Raw genomic sequence first — 16,518 nt, 5'->3', positions numbered from 1 at the left:
AACCCTTGTCACCTGACCATTGGTCCAACAGTGGTAGAGATCTCACCTTCCACTCGGGAGGTTGTTGCTTGATTCGCGGCCAATGGTTTTCCCCATTCTATGTAGAAGAGGATGGCTATTTTTGTAACAACCAGACATTTGTGTCTGTCTCTCTCTCTCTCTCACTCACCCATCTATCTATAAAGATTGGTACCTCTTTCTACATCGTCCCATCCAGACGTTCCTGTTTCCCGTGCCTTAGTTATCCCGAGGTCTGGGTCTGATTGGTACTTATTCCTCCTTCAGCAGGTTCAAACACTTGTTACCTGAGCATTGGTCCTACAGTGGTAGAGATCTCACCTGCCATTCAGGAGGTGTCTGCTTGATTCGCGGCCAATTTTTTTCCCCGTTCTATATAGTAGAGGATGGCAAATAATTGCAACAACCAGACATTTGTGTCTGTCTCTCTCACTCACTCATCTATCTATAATGATTGTTACTTATTCCTTGTTCAACCACTCGAAACCCTTGTCACCTGAGCATTGGTCCTACAGACGTAGAGACCTCACCTGCCACTCGGGAGGCCTTTGCTTGATTCGCGGCCAATGGTTTTCCCCGTTCTACATAGTAGAGGATGGCAAATAATTGCAACAACCACACATTTGTGTCTGTCTCACTCACTCACTCATCTATACCTGAGCATTGGTTGTTCAGTGGTAGAATTCTCGCCTGCCACGCGGGAGGCCCGGGTTCGATTCCCGGCCAATGCATTTTCCTCGTTCTGCAAAGAAGACAATGATTACATCGTCCCATCCGGACGTTACTGTAACCCGTGACTTAGTAATCCCCAGATCTAAGTCTCATCGGTACTTATTCCTCGTTCATCCACTTGAAACCCTTGTCACCTGAGCATTGGTCCGACAGTGGTAGAGATCTCACCTGCCACTCGGGAGGTTGTTGCTTGATTCGCGGCCAATGGTTTTCCCCATTCTATGTAGAAGAGGATGGCTATTATTGTAACAACAAGACATTTGTGTCTGTCTCTCTCTCTCTTTCACTCACTCACTCATCTATCTATAATGATTGGTACTTCTTTCTACATCATCCCATCCGGACGTTCCTGTTTCCCGCGCCTTAGTAATACCGAGGTCTTGGTCTGATTGGTACTTATTCCTCTTTTATCCACTTGAAACCCTTGTCACCTGAGCATTGGTCCGACAGTGGTAGCGATCTCACCTGCCACTCGGGAGGTTGTTGCTTGATTCGCGGCCAATGGTTATCCTCGATCTATATAGAAGAAGATGGCTATTATTGTATCAACCAGACATTTGTGTCTTTCTCTCTCTCTCTCACTAACTCAGTCATCTATTTATAATGATTAATACATCTTTCTACTTCGTCCCATCTGGACGTTCCTGATACCCGCGCCTTAGTAATCCTGAGGTCTGGGTATGATTGGTACTTTTTCCTCCTTCTGCATAGACGACGATGACTGCATCGTGCCATCCAGAGGTTCGTCTGTGCCTCATTGGCTCGTGTTGGCTGCATCATTCATGTTTTATGGGTTAAAGTTCTGATTGGTACTTATTCCTCCTTCAGCCGGTTCAAACACTTATCACCTGAGAATTGGTCCTACAGTGGTAGAGATCTCACCTGCCACTCGGGAGGCCTTTGCTTGATTCGCGGCCAATGGTTTTCCTCGTTCTATATAGTAGAGGATGGCAAATAATTGCAACAACCAGACATTTGTGTCTGTCTCACTCACTCACTCATCTATCCTATTATCTATAATGATTAGTACTTCTTTCCCATTCAACCACTTAAGATTTTCATGACCTGAGCATTGGTTCCTCAGTGGTAGAATTCTTGCCTGCCACGCGGGAGGCCCGGGTTCGAATCCCGGCCAATGCATTTTCCTCGTTCTGCAAGACGACAATGATTACATCGTCCCATCCAGACGTTACTGTAACCCGTGATTTTGTAATCCCGAGATCTAAGTCTCATCGGTACTTATTCCTCGTTCATCCACTTGAAACCCTTGTCACCTGAGCATTTGTGCTACAGTGGTAGAGATCTCACCTTCCACTCGGGAGGTTGTTGCTTGATTCGCAGCCAATGGTTTTCCCCATTCTATGTAGAAGAGGATGGCTATTATTGTAACAACCAGACATTTGTGTCTGTCTCTCTCTCTCTCTCTCACTCACTCATCTATCTTTAAAGATTGGTACCTCTTTCTACATCGTCCCATCCGGACGTTCCTGTTTCCCGTGCCTTAGTTATCCCGAGGTCTGGGTCTGATTGGTACTTATTCCTCTTTCAGCCGGTTCAAACACTTGTCACCTGAGCATTGGTCCTACAGTGGTAGAGATCTCACCTGCCACTCGGGAGGTGTCTGCTTGATTCGCGGCCAATTTTTTTCTCCGTTCTATATAGAGGAGGTTGGCTATTATTGTAACAACCAGACATTTGTCTCTCTCTCTCAGTCACTCACTCACTCATCTATCTATAATGATTGTTACTTATTCCTTGTTCAACCACTTGAAACCCTTGTCACCTGAGCATTGGTCCTACAGACGTAGAGACCTCACCTGCCACTCGGGAGGCCTTTGCTTGATTCGCGGCCAATGGTTTTCCCCGTTCTATATAGTAGAGGATGGCAAATAATTGCAACAACCAGACATTTGTGTCTGTCTCACTCACTCACTCATCTATCCAATTATCTATAATGATTAGTACTTCTTTCCCATTCAACCACTTAAGATTTTCATAACCTGAGCATTGGTTGTTCAGTGGTAGAGTTCTCGCCTGCCACGCGGGAGGCCTGGATTCGATTCCCGGCCAATGCATCTTCCTCGTTCTGCAAAGAAGACAATGATTACATTGTCCCATCCGGACGTTACTGTAACCCGTGACTTAGTAATCCCGAGATCTAAGTCTCATCGGTACTTATTCCTCGTTCATCCACTTGAAACCCTTGTCACCTGAGCATTGGTCCGACAGTGGTAGAGATCTCACCTGCCACTCGGGAGGTTGTTGCTTGATTCGCGGCCAATGGTTTTCCCCATTCTATGTAGAAGAGGATGGCTATTATTGTAACAACCAGACATTTGTGTCTGTCTCTCTCTCTCTTTCACTCACTCACTCATCTATCTATAATGATTGGTACTTCTTTCTACATCATCCCATCCGGACGTTCCTGTTTCCCGCGCCTTAGTAATCCCGAGGTCTTGGTCTGATTGGTACCTGTTCATCGTTCAACCATTTCAAACCCTTGTCACCTGACCATTGGTCCGACAGTAGTAGAGATCTCACCTGCCACACGGGAGGTTGTTGCTTGATTCGCGGCCAATGGTTATCCTCGATCTATATAGAAGAGGATGGCTATTATTGTAACAACCAGACATTTGTGTCTGTCTCTCTCTCTCTTTCACTCACTCACTCATCTATCTATAATGATTGGTACTTCTTTCTACATCATCCCATCCGGACGTTCCTGTTTCCCGCGCCTTAGTAATCCCGAGGTCTTGGTCTGATTGGTACCTGTTCATCGTTCAACCATTTCAAACCCTTGTCATCTGAGCATTGGTCCGACAGTGGTAGCGATCTCACCTGCCACTCGGGAGGTTGTTGCTTGATTCGCGGCCAATGGTTATCCTCGATCTATATAGAAGAAGATGGCTATTATTGTATCAACCAGACATTTGTGTCTTTCTCTCTCTCTCTCACTAACTCAGTCATCTATTTATAATGATTGGTACATCCTTCTACTTCGTCCCATCTGGACGTTCCTGATACCCGCGCCTTAGTAATCCTGAGGTCTGGGTATGATTGGTACTTTTTCCTCCTTCTGCATAGACGACGATGACTGCATCGTGCCATCCAGAGGTTCGTCTGTGCCTCATTGGCTCGTGTTGGCTGCATCATTCATGTTTTATGGGTTAAAGTTCTGATTGGTACTTATTCCTCCTTCAGCCGGTTCAAACACATATCACCTGAGAATTGGTCCTACAGTGGTAGAGATCTCACCTGCCACTCGGGAGGCCTTTGCTTGATTCGCGGCCAATGGTTTTCCTCGTTCTATATAGTAGAGGATGGCAAATAATTGCAACAACCAGACATTTGTGTCTGTCTCACTCACTCACTCATCTATCCTATTATCTATAATGTTTAGTACTTCTTTCCCATTCAACCACTTAAGATTTTCATGACCTGAGCATTGGTTCCTCAGTGGAAGAATTCTTGCCTGTCACGCGGGAGGCCCGGGTTCGATTCCCGGCCAATGCATTTTCCTCGTTCTGCAAGAAGACAATGATTACATCGTCCCATCCAGACGTTACTGTAACCCGTGATTTTGTAATCCCGAGATCTAAGTCTCATCGGTACTTATTCCTCGTTCATCCACTTGAAACCCTTGTCACCTGAGCATTTGTGCTACAGTGGTAGAGATCTCACCTTCCACTCGGGAGGTTGTTGCTTGATTCGCAGCCAATGGTTTTCCCCATTCTATGTAGAAGAGGATGGCTATTATTGTAACAACCAGACATTTGTGTCTGTCTCTCTCTCTCTCTCTCACTCACTCATCTATCTTTAAAGATTGGTACCTCTTTCTACATCGTCCCATCCGGACGTTCCTGTTTCCCGTGCCTTAGTTATCCCGAGGTCTGGGTCTGATTGGTACTTATTCCTCCTTCAGCTGGTTCAAACACTTGTCACCTGAGCATTGGTCCTACAGTGGTAGAGATCTCACCTGCCACTCGGGAGGTGTCTGCTTGATTCGCGGCCAATTTTTTTCTCCGTTCTATATAGAGGAGGTTGGCTTATATTGTAACAACCAGACATTTGTCTCTCTCTCTCAGTCACTCACTCACTCATCTATCTATAATGATTGTTACTTATTCCTTGTTCAACCACTCGAAACCCTTGTCACCTGAGCATTGGTCCTACAGACGTAGAGACCTCACCTGCCACTCGGGAGACCTTTGCTTGATTCGCGGCCAATGGTTTTCCCCGTTCTATATAGTAGAGGATGGCAAATAATTGCAACAACCAGACATTTGTTTTCATAACCTGAGCATTGGTTGTTCAGTGGTAGAATTCTCGCCTGCCATGCGGGAGGCCCGGGTTCGATTCCCGGCCAATGCATTTTCCTCGTTCTGCAAAGAAGACAATGAATACATCGTCCCATACGGGCGTTACTGTAACCCTGACTTAGTAATCCCGAGATCTAAGTTTCATCGGTACTTATTCCTCGTTCATCCACTTGAAACCCTTGTCGCCTGAGCATTGGTCCGACAGAGGTAGAGATCTCACCTGCCACTCGGGAGGTTGTTGCTTCATTAGCGGCCAATGGTTTTCCCCATTCTATGTAGAAGAGGATGGCTATTATTGTAACAACCAGACATTTGTGTCTGTCTCTCTCTCTCACTAACTCAGTCATCTATTTATAATGAATGGTACTTCTTTCTACTTCGTCCCATCTGGACGTTCCTGATACCCGCGCCTTAGTAATCCCGAAGGTCTAAGTCTGATTGGTACTTATTCATCGTTCAACCATTTGAAACCCTTGTCACCTGACCATTGGTCCGACAGTGGTAGAGATCTCACCTTCCACTAGGGAGGTTGTTGCTTGATTCGCGGCCAATGGTTTTCCCCATTCTATGTAGAAGAGGATGGCTATTATTGTAACAACCAGACATTTGTGTCTGTCTCTCTCTCTCACTCACTCATCTATCTATAGAGATTGGTACCTCTTTCTACATCGTCCCATCCGGACGTTCCTGATACCCGCGCCTTAGTAATCCCGAAGGTCTAAGTCTGATTGGTACTTATTCATCGTTCAACCATTTGAAACCCTTGTCACCTGAGCATTGGTCCTACAGTGGTAGAGATCTCAGCTGCCACGCAGGAATTCATTGCTCGATTCGCGGCCAATGGTTTTCCCCGTTCTATATAGAACAGGATGGCAAATAATTGCAACAACCAGACATTTGTGTCTGTCTCTCTCTCTCACTCACTCATCTATCTAAAAAGATTGGTACCTCTTTCTACATCGTCCCATCCGGACGTTCCTGTTTCCCGTGCCTTAGTTATCCCGAGGTCTGGGTCTGATTGGTACTTTTTCCTCCTTCTGCATAGACGACGATGACTGCATCGTGACATCCAGAGGTTCGTCTGTGCCTCATTGGCTCGTGTTGGCTGCATCATTCATGTTTTATGGGTTAAAGTTCTGATTGGTACTTATTCCTCCTTCAGCCGGTTCAAACACTTGTCACCTGAGCATTGGTCCTACAGTGGTAGAGATCTCACCTGCCACTCGGAGGTGTCTGCTTGATTCGTGGCCAATTTTTTTCTCCGTTCTATATAGAAGAGGATGGGAATTATTGTAACAACCAGACATTTGTGTCTGTCTCTCTCTCTCTCTTTCACTCACTCACTCATCTATAATGATTGGTACTTCTTTCTACATCATCCCATCCGGACGTTACTGTAACCTGTGACTTAGTAATCCCGAGATCTAAGTCTCATCGTTACTTATTCCTTTTTCATCCACTTGAAACCCTTGTCACCTGAGCATTTGTGCTACAGTGGTAGATATCTCACCTTCCACTCGGGAGGTTGTTGCTTGATTCGCGGCCAATGGTTTTCCCCATTCTATGTAGAAGAGGATGGCTATTATTGTAACAACCAGACATTTGTGTCTGTCTCTCTCTCTCACTCACTCATCTATCTATAAAGATTGGTACCTCTTTCTACATCGTCCCATCCGGACGTTCCTGCTTCCAGTGCCTTAGTTATCCCGAGGTCTGGGTATGATTGGAACTTATTCCTCTTTCATCCACTTGAAACCCTTGTCACCTGAGCATTGGTCCGCCAGTGGTAGCGATCTCACCGGCCACTCGGGAGGTTGTTGCTTGATTCGCGGACAATGGTTATCCCCGATCTATATAGAAGAGGATGGCTATTATTGTAACAACCAGACATTTGTGTCTGTCTCTCTCTCTCACTAACTCAGTCATCTATTTATAATGATTGGTACTTCTTTCTACTTCGTCTCATCTGGACGTTCCTGATACCCGCACCTTAGTAATCCTGAGGTCTAAGTCTGATTGGTACTTATTCATCGTTCAACCATTTGAAACCCTTGTCACCTGACCATTGGTCCGACAGTGGTAGAGATCTCACCTTCCACTAGGGAGGTTTTGCTTGATTCGCGGCCAATGGTTTTCCCCATTCTATGTAGAAGAGGATGGCTATTATTGTAACAACCAGACATTTGTGTCTGTCTCTCTCTCTCTTTCACTCACTCACTCATCTATCTATAATGATTGTTACTTATTCCTTGTTCAACTACTCGAAACCCTTGTCACCTGAGCATTGGTCCTACAGACATAGAGACCTCACCTGCCACTCGGGAGGCCTTTACTTGATTCGCGGCCAATGGTTTTCCTCGTTCTATATAGTAGAGGATGGCAAATAATTGCAACAACCAGACATTTGTGTCTGTCTCACTCAGTCACTCATCTATCCTATTATCTATAATGATTAGTACTTCTTTCCCATTCAACCACTTAAGATTTTCATAACCTGAGCATTGGTTGTTCAGTGGTAGAATTCTCGCCTGCCACGCGGGAGGCCCGGGTTCGATTCCCGGCCAATGCATTTTCCTCGTTCTGCAAGAAGACAATGATTACATCGTCCCATACGGGCGTTACTGTAAACTGTGACTTAGTAATCCCGAGATCTAAGTCTCATCGGTACTTATTCCTCATTCATCCACTTGAAACCCTTGTCACCTGAGCATTGGTCCGACAGTGGTAGAGATCTCACCTGCCACTCGGGAGGTTGTTGCTTCATTCGCGGCCAATGGTTTTCCCCATTCTATGTAGAAGAGGATGGCTATTATTGTAACAACCAGACATTTGTGTCTGTCTCTCTCTCTCTTTCACTCACTCACTCATCTATCTATAATGATTGGTACTTCTTTCTACATCATCCCATCCGGACGTTCCTGTTTCCCGCGCCTTAGTAATCCCGAGGTCTTGGTCTGATTGGTACTTATTCATCGTTCAACCATTTCAAACCCTTGTCACCTGACCATTGGTCCGACAGTGGTAGAGATCTCACCTGCCACTCGGGAGGTTGTTGCTTGATTCACGGCCAATGGTTATCCTCGATCTATATAGAAGAGGATGGCTATTATTGTAACAACCAGACATTTGTGTCTTTCTGTCTCTCTCTCTCACTAACTCAGTCATCTATTTATAATGATTGGTACTTCTTTCTACTTCATCCCATCTGGACGTTCCTGATACCCGCGCCTTAGTAATCCTGAGGTCTGGGTCTGATTGGTACTTTTTCCTCCTTCTGCATAGACGACGATGACTGCATCGTGCCATCCAGAGGTTCGTCTGTGCCTCATTGGCTCGTGTTGGCTGCATCATTCATGTTTAATGGGTTAAAGTTCTGATTGGTACTTATTCCTCCTTCAGCCGGTTCAAACACTTATCACCTGAGAATTGGTCCTACAGTGGTAGAGATCTCACCTGCAACTCGGGAGGTGTCTGCTTGATTCGCGGCCAATTTTTTTCTCCGTTCTATATTTAAGAGGTTAGCTATTATTGTAACAACCAGACATTTGTCTCTCTCTCTCTGTCACTCACTCACTCATCTATCTATAATGATTGTTACTTATTCCTTGTTCAACTACTCGAAACCCTTGTCACCTGAGCATTGGTCCTACAGACGTAGAGGCCTCACCTGCCACTCGGGAGGCCTTTGCTTGATTCGCGGCCAATGGTTTTCCTCGTTCTATATAGTAGAGGATGGCAAATCATTGCAACAACCAGACATTTGTGTCTGTCTCTCTATCTCTCTCACTTACTCTGTCATCTATTTATAATGATTGGTACTTCTTTCTACTTCGTCCCATCTGGACGTTCCTGATACCCGCGCCTTTGTAATCCTGAGGTCTGGGTCTGATTGGTACTTTTTCCTCCTTCTGCATAGACGATGATGACTGCATCGTGCCATCCAGAGGTTCGTCTGTGCCTCATTGGCTCGTGTTGGCTGCATCATTCATGTTTTATGGGTTAAAGTTCTGATTGGTACTTATTCCTCCTTCACCCGGTTCAAACACCTATCACCTGAGAATTGGTCCTACAGTGGTAGAGATCTCACCTGCCACTCGGAGGTGTCTGCTTGATTCGTGGCCAATTTTTTTCTCCGTTCTATATAGAAGAGGATGGGAATTATTGTAACAACCAGACATTTGTGTCTGTCTCTCTCTCTCTCTTTCACTCACTCACTCATCTATCTATAATGATTGGTACTTCTTTCTACATCATCCCATCCGGACGTTACTGTAACCCGTGACTTAGTAATCCCGAGATCTAAGTCTCATCGGTACTTATTCCTCTTTCATCCACTTGAAACCCTTGTCACCTGAGCATTTGTGCTACAGTGGTAGAGATCTCACCTGCCACTCGGGAGGTTGTTGCTTGATTCACGGCCAATGGTTATCCTCGATCTATATAGAAGAGGATGGCTATTATTGTAACAACCAGACATTTGTGTCTTTCTGTCTCTCTCTCTCACTAACTCAGTCATCTATTTATAATGATTGGTACTTCTTTCTACTTCATCCCATCTGGACGTTCCTGATACCCGCGCCTTAGTAATCCTGAGGTCTGGGTCTGATTGGTACTTTTTCCTCCTTCTGCATAGACGACGATGACTGCATCGTGCCATCCAGAGGTTCGTCTGTGCCTCATTGGCTCGTGTTGGCTGCATCATTCATGTTTAATGGGTTAAAGTTCTGATTGGTACTTATTCCTCCTTCAGCCGGTTCAAACACTTATCACCTGAGAATTGGTCCTACAGTGGTAGAGATCTCACCTGCAACTCGGGAGGTGTCTGCTTGATTCGCGGCCAATGGTTTTCCCCATTCCATGTAGAAGAGGATGGCTATTATTGTAACAACCAGACATTTGTGTCTGTCTCTCTCTCTCACTCACTCATCTATCTATAAAGATTGGTACCTCTTTCTACATCGTCCCATCCGGACGTTCCTGTTTCCAGTGCCTTAGTTATCCCGAGGTCTGGGTATGATTGGAACTTATTCCTCTTTCATCCACTTGAAACCCTTGTCACCTGAGCATTGGTCCGACAGTGGTAGCGATCTCACCTACCACTCGGGAGGTTGTTGCTTGATTCGCTGACAATGGTTATCCCCGATCTATATAGAAGAGGATGGCTATTATTGTAACAACCAGACATTTGTGTCTGTCTCTCTCTCTCACTAACTCAGTCATCTATTTATAATGATTGGTACTTCTTTCTACTTCGTCCCATCTGGACGTTCCAGATACCCGCGCCTTAGTAATCCCGAGGTCTAAGTCTGATTGGTACTTATTCATCGTTCAACCATTTGAAACCCTTGTCACCTGACCATTGGTCCGACAGTGGTAGAGATCTCACCTTCCACTAGGGAGGTTGATGCTTGATTCGCGGCCAATGGTTTTCCCCATTCTATGTAGAAGAGGATGGCTATTATTGTAACAACCAGACATTTGTGTCTGTCTCTCTCTCTCACTTACTCATCTATCTATAGAGATTGGTACCTCTTTCTACATCGTCCCATCCGGACGTTCCTGTTTCCCGTGCCTTAGTTATCCCGAGGTCTAAGTCTGATTGGTACTTATTCATCGTTCAACCATTTGAAACCCTTGTCACCTGACCATTGGTCCGACAGTGGTAGAGATCTCACCTTCCATGCGGGAGGTTGTTGCTTGATTCGCGGCCAATGGTTTTCCCCATTCTATGTAGAAGAGGATGGCTATTATTGTAACAACCAGACATTTGTGTCTGTCTCTCTCTCTCACTTACTCATCTATCTATAGAGATTGGTACTTCTTTCTACATCATCCCATCCGGACGTTCCTGTTTCCCGCGCCTTAGTAATCCCGAGGTCTTGGTCTGATTGGTACTTATTCCTCGTTCATCCACTTGATACCCTTGTCACCTGAGCATTGGTCCTACAGTGGTAGAGATCTCAGCTGCCACGCAGGAATTCATTGCTCGATTCGCGGCCAATGGTTTTCCCCGTTCTATATAGAACAGGATGGCAAATAATTGCAACAACCAGACATTTGTGTCTGTCTCTCTCTCTCACTCACTCATCTATCTAAAAAGATTGGTACCTCTTTCTACATCGTCCCATCCGGACGTTCCTGTTTCCCGTGCCTTAGTTATCCCGAGGTCTGGGTCTGATTGGTACTTTTTCCTCCTTCTGCATAGACGACGATGACTGCATCGTGCCATCCAGAGGTTCGTCTGTGCCTCATTGGCTCGTGTTGGCTGCATCATTCATGTTTTATGGGTTAAAGTTCTGATTGGTACTTATTCCTCCTTCAGCCGGTTCAAACACTTGTCACCTGAGCATTGGTCCTACAGTGGTAGAGATCTCACCTGCCACTCGGGAGGTGTCTGCTTGATTCGCGGCCAATGGTTTTCCCCGTTCTATATAGTAGAGGATGGCAAATAATTGCTACAACCAGACATTTGTGTCTGTCTCACTCACTCACCCATCTATCCAGTTATCTTTAATGATTAGTACTTCTTTCCCATTCAACCACTTAAGATTTTCATAACCTGAGCATTGGTTGTTCAGTGGTAGAATTCTCGCCTGCCACGCGGGAGGCCCGGGTTCGATTCCCGGCCAATGCATTTTCCTCGTTCTGCAAAGAAGACAATGATTACATCGTCCCATACGGGCGTTACTGTAACCCTGACTTAGTAATCCCGAGATCTAAGTCTCATCGGTACTTATTCCTCATTCATCCACTTGAAACCCTTGTCACCTGAGCATTGGTCCGACAGTGGTAGAGATCTCACCTGCAACTCGGGAGGTGTCTGCTTGATTCGCGGCCAATGGTTTTCCCCATTCCATGTAGAAGAGGATGGCTATTATTGTAACAACCAGACATTTGTGTCTGTCTCTCTCTCTCACTCACTCATCTATCTATAAAGATTGGTACCTCTTTCTACATCGTCCCATCCGGACGTTCCTGTTTCCAGTGCCTTAGTTATCCCGAGGTCTGGGTATGATTGGAACTTATTCCTCTTTCATCCACTTGAAACCCTTGTCACCTGAGCATTGGTCCGACAGTGGTAGCGATCTCACCTACCACTCGGGAGGTTGTTGCTTGATTCGCTGACAATGGTTATCCCCGATCTATATAGAAGAGGATGGCTATTATTGTAACAACCAGACATTTGTGTCTGTCTCTCTCTCTCACTAACTCAGTCATCTATTTATAATGATTGGTACTTCTTTCTACTTCGTCCCATCTGGACGTTCCTGATACCCGCGCCTTAGTAATCCCGAGGTCTAAGTCTGATTGGTACTTATTCATCGTTCAACCATTTGAAACCCTTGTCACCTGACCATTGGTCCGACAGTGGTAGAGATCTCACCTTCCATGCGGGAGGTTGTTGCTTGATTCGCGGCCAATGGTTTTCCCCATTCTATGTAGAAGAGGATGGCTATTATTGTAACAACCAGACATTTGTGTCTGTCTCTCTCTCTCTTTCACTCACTCACTCATCAATCTATAATGATTGGTACTCCTTTCTACATCATCCCATCCGGACGTTCCTGTTTCCTGCGCCTTAGTAATCCCGAGGTCATGGTCTGATTGGTACTTATTCCTCGTTCAACCATTTCAAACCCTTGTCACCTGACCATTGGTCCAACAGTGGTAGAGATCTCACCTTCCACTCGGGAGGTTGTTGCTTGATTCGCGGACAATGGTTATCCCCGATCTATATAGAAGAGGATGGCTATTATTGTAACAACCAGACATTTGTGTCTGTCTCTCTCTCTCACTAACTCAGTCATCTATTTATAATGATTGGTACTTCTTTCTACTTCATCCCATCTGGACGTTCCTGATACCCGCGCCTAAGTTATCCCGAGGTCTTGGTCTGATTGGTACTTATTCCTCGTTCATCCACTTGATACCCTTGTCACCTGAGCATTGGTCCTACAGTGGTAGAGATCTCAGCTGCCACGCAGGATTTCATTGCTCGATTCGCGGCCAATGGTTTTCCCCGTTCTATATAGAACAGGATGGCAAATAATTGCAACCACCAGACATTTGTTTCTGTCTCTCTCTCTCACTCACTCATCTATCTAAAAAGATTGGTACCTCTTTCTACATCGTCCCATCCGGACGTTCCTGTTTCCCGTGCCTTAGTTATCCCGAGGTCTGGGTCTGATTGGTACTTTTTCCTCCTTCTGCATAGACGACGATGACTGCATCGTGCCATCCAGAGGTTCGTCTGTGCCTCATTGGCTCGTGTTGGCTGCATCATTCATGTTTTATGGGTTAAAGTTCTGATTGGTACTTATTCCTCCTTCAGCCGGTTCAAACACTTGTCACCTGAGCATTGGTCCTACAGTGGTAGAGATCTCACCTGCCACTCGGGAGGTGTCTGCTTGATTCGCGGCCAATGGTTTTCCCCGTTCTATATAGTAGAGGATGGCAAGTAATTGCTACAACCAGACATTTGTGTCTGTCTCACTCACTCACTCATCTATCCAATTATCTTTAATGATTAGTACTTCTTTCCCATTCAACCACTTAAGATTTTCATAACCTGAGCATTGGTTGTTCAGTGGTAGAATTCTCGGCTGCCACGCGGGAGGCCTGGGTTCGATTCCCGGCCAATGCATTTTCCTCGTTCTGCAAAGACGACAATGATTACATCGTCCCATCCGGACGTTACTGTAACCCGTGACTTAGTAATCCCGAGATCTAAGTCTCATCGGTACTTATTCCTCTTTCATCCACTTGAAACCCTTGTCACCTGAGCATTTGTGCTACAGTGGTAGAGATCTCACCATCCACTCGGGAGGTTGTTGCTTGATTCGAGGCCAATGGTTATCCTCGATCTATATAGAAGAGGATGGCTATTATTGTAACAACCAGACATTTGTGTCTGTCTCTCTCTCTCTTTCACTCACTCACTCATCTATCTATAATGATTGGTACTTCTTTCTACATCATCCCATCCGGACGTTCCTGTTTCCCGTGCCTTAGTAATCCCGAGGTCTTGGTCTGATTGGTACTTATTCATCGTTCAACCATTTCAAACCCTTGTCACCTGAGAATTGGTCCTACAGTGGTAGAGATCTCACCTGCCACTCGGAGGTGTCTGCTTGATTCGTGGCCAATTTTCTTCTCCATTCTATATAGAAGAGGATGGGAATTATTGTAACAACCAGACATTTGTGTCTGTCTCTCTCTCTCTCTTTCACTCACTCACTCATCTATCTATAATGATTGGTACTTCTTTCTACATCATCCCATCCGGACGTTACTGTAACCTGTGACTTAGTAATCCCGAGATCTAAGTCTCATCGTTACTTATTCCTCTTTCATCCACTTGAAACCCTTGTCACCTGAGCATTGGTCCGCCAGTGGTAGATATCTCACCTTCCACTCGGGAGGTTGTTGCTTGATTCGCGGCCCATGGTTTTCCCCATTCTATTTAGAAGAGGATGGCTATTATTGTAACAACCAGACATTTGTGTCTGTCTCTCTCTCTCACTAACTCAGTCATCTATTTATAATGATTGGTACTTCTTTCTACTTCGTCCCATCTGGACGTTCCTGATACCCGCGCCTTAGTAATCCCGAGGTCTAAGTCTGATTGGTACTTATTCATCGTTCAACCATTTGAAACCCTTGTCACCTGACCATTGGTCCGACAGTGGTAGAGATCTCACCTTCCACTAGGGAGGTTGTTGCTTGATTCGCGGCCAATGGTTTTCCCCATTCTATGTAGAAGAGGATGGCTATTATTGTAACAACCAGACATTTGTGTCTGTCTCTCTCTCTCACTCACTCATCTATCTATAGAGATTGGTACCTCTTTCTACATCGTCCCATCCGGACGTTCCTGTTTCCCGTGCCTTAGTTATCCCGAGGTCTAAGTCTGATTGGTACTTATTCATCGTTCAACCATTTGAAACCCTTGTCACCTGACCATTGGTCCGACAGTGGTAGAGATCTCACCTTCCATTCGGGAGGTTGTTGCTTGATTCGCGGCCAATGGTTTTCCCCATTCTATGTAGAAGAGGATGGCTATTATTGTAACAACCAGACATTTGTGTCTGTCTCTCTCTCTCTTTCACTCACTCACTCATCTATCTATAATGATTGGTACTTCTTTCTACATCATCCCATCCGGACGTTCCTGTTTCCCGCGCCTTAGTAATCCCGAGGTCTTGGTCTGATTGGTACTTATTCCTCGATCATCCACTTGATACCCTTGTCACCTGAGCATTGGTCCTACAGTGGTAGAGATCTCAGCTGCCACGCAGGAATTAATTGCTCGATTCGCGGCCAATGGTTTTCCCCGTTCTATATAGAACAGGATGGCAAATAATTGCAACAACCAGACATTTGTGTCTGTCTCTCTCTCTCACTCACTCATCTATCTAAAAAGATTGGTACCTCTTTCTACATCGTCCCATCCGGACGTTCCTGTTTCCCGTGCCTTAGTTATCCCGAGGTCTGGGTCTGATTGGTACTTTTTCCTCCTTCTGCATAGACGACGATGACTGCATCGTGACATCCAGAGGTTCGTCTGTGCCTCATTGGCTCGTGTTGGCTGCATCATTCATGTTTTATGGGTTAAAGTTCTGATTGGTACTTATTCCTCCTTCAGCCGGTTCAAACACTTGTCACCTGAGCATTGGTCCTACAGTGGTAGAGATCTCACCTGCCACTCGGAGGTGTCTGCTTGATTCGTGGCCAATTTTTTTCTCCGTTCTATATAGAAGAGGATGGGAATTATTGTAACAACCAGACATTTGTGTCTGTCTCTCTCTCTCTCTTTCACTCACTCACTCATCTATCTATAATGATTGGTACTTCTTTCTACATCATCCCATCCGGACGTTACTGTAACCTGTGACTTAGTAATCCCGAGATCTAAGTCTCATCGTTACTTATTCCTCTTTCATCCACTTGAAACCCTTGTCACCTGAGCAATTGTGCTACAGTGGTAGATATCTCACCTTCCACTCGGGAGGTTGTTGCTTGATTCGCGGCCAATGGTTTTCCCCATTCTATGTAGAAGAGGATGGCTATTATTGTAACAACCAGACATTTGTGTCTGTCTCTCTCTCTCACTCACTCATCTATCTATAAAGATTGGTACCTCTTTCTACATCGTCCCATCCGGACGTTCCTGTTTCCAGTGCCTTAGTTATCCCGAGGTCTGGGTATGATTGGAACTTATTCCTCTTTCATCCACTTGAAACCCTTGTCACCTGAGCATTGGTCCGCCAGTGGTAGCGATCTCACCGGCCACTCGGGAGGTTGTTGCTTGATTCGCGGCCAATGGTTTTCCAAATTGTATGTAGAAGAGAATGGCTATTATTGTAACAACCAGACATTTGTGTCTGTCTCTCTCTCTCTTTCACTCACTCACTCATCTATCTATAATGATTGGTACTTCTTTCTACAT

General features: G+C 45.4%; 7 non-coding genes across 7 annotated transcripts; all 7 read left to right on the top strand.

Annotated features, from left to right (window-relative positions):
• The first annotated feature begins 678 nt into the window (after positions 1 to 678).
• On the top strand, positions 679 to 749 carry trnag-gcc (transfer RNA glycine (anticodon GCC)). The gene has a single exon. It is a non-coding gene; the product is annotated as a tRNA-Gly (tRNA).
• Positions 750 to 1,819: 1,070 nt separating this feature from the next.
• On the top strand, positions 1,820 to 1,890 carry trnag-gcc (transfer RNA glycine (anticodon GCC)). Its single transcript has one exon. It is a non-coding gene; the product is annotated as a tRNA-Gly (tRNA).
• An 864-nt stretch (positions 1,891 to 2,754) lies between these two features.
• On the top strand, positions 2,755 to 2,825 carry trnag-gcc (transfer RNA glycine (anticodon GCC)). The gene has a single exon. It is a non-coding gene; the product is annotated as a tRNA-Gly (tRNA).
• Positions 2,826 to 5,050: 2,225 nt separating this feature from the next.
• trnag-gcc (transfer RNA glycine (anticodon GCC)) lies at positions 5,051 to 5,121 on the top strand. The gene has a single exon. It is a non-coding gene; the product is annotated as a tRNA-Gly (tRNA).
• Positions 5,122 to 7,567: 2,446 nt separating this feature from the next.
• On the top strand, positions 7,568 to 7,638 carry trnag-gcc (transfer RNA glycine (anticodon GCC)). The gene has a single exon. It is a non-coding gene; the product is annotated as a tRNA-Gly (tRNA).
• A 3,994-nt stretch (positions 7,639 to 11,632) lies between these two features.
• trnag-gcc (transfer RNA glycine (anticodon GCC)) lies at positions 11,633 to 11,703 on the top strand. The gene has a single exon. It is a non-coding gene; the product is annotated as a tRNA-Gly (tRNA).
• Positions 11,704 to 13,642: 1,939 nt separating this feature from the next.
• On the top strand, positions 13,643 to 13,713 carry trnag-gcc (transfer RNA glycine (anticodon GCC)). Its single transcript has one exon. It is a non-coding gene; the product is annotated as a tRNA-Gly (tRNA).
• The last annotated feature ends 2,805 nt before the right edge of the window (positions 13,714 to 16,518 follow it).

Source organism: Amia ocellicauda, chromosome 20 (assembly GCF_036373705.1).
Source record: "Amia ocellicauda isolate fAmiCal2 chromosome 20, fAmiCal2.hap1, whole genome shotgun sequence".
Taxonomy (NCBI): domain Eukaryota; kingdom Metazoa; phylum Chordata; class Actinopteri; order Amiiformes; family Amiidae; genus Amia; species Amia ocellicauda.
The sequence above is the reverse complement of the archived record's forward strand: the minus strand, read 5'-3'. Positions and strand labels throughout refer to the sequence as shown.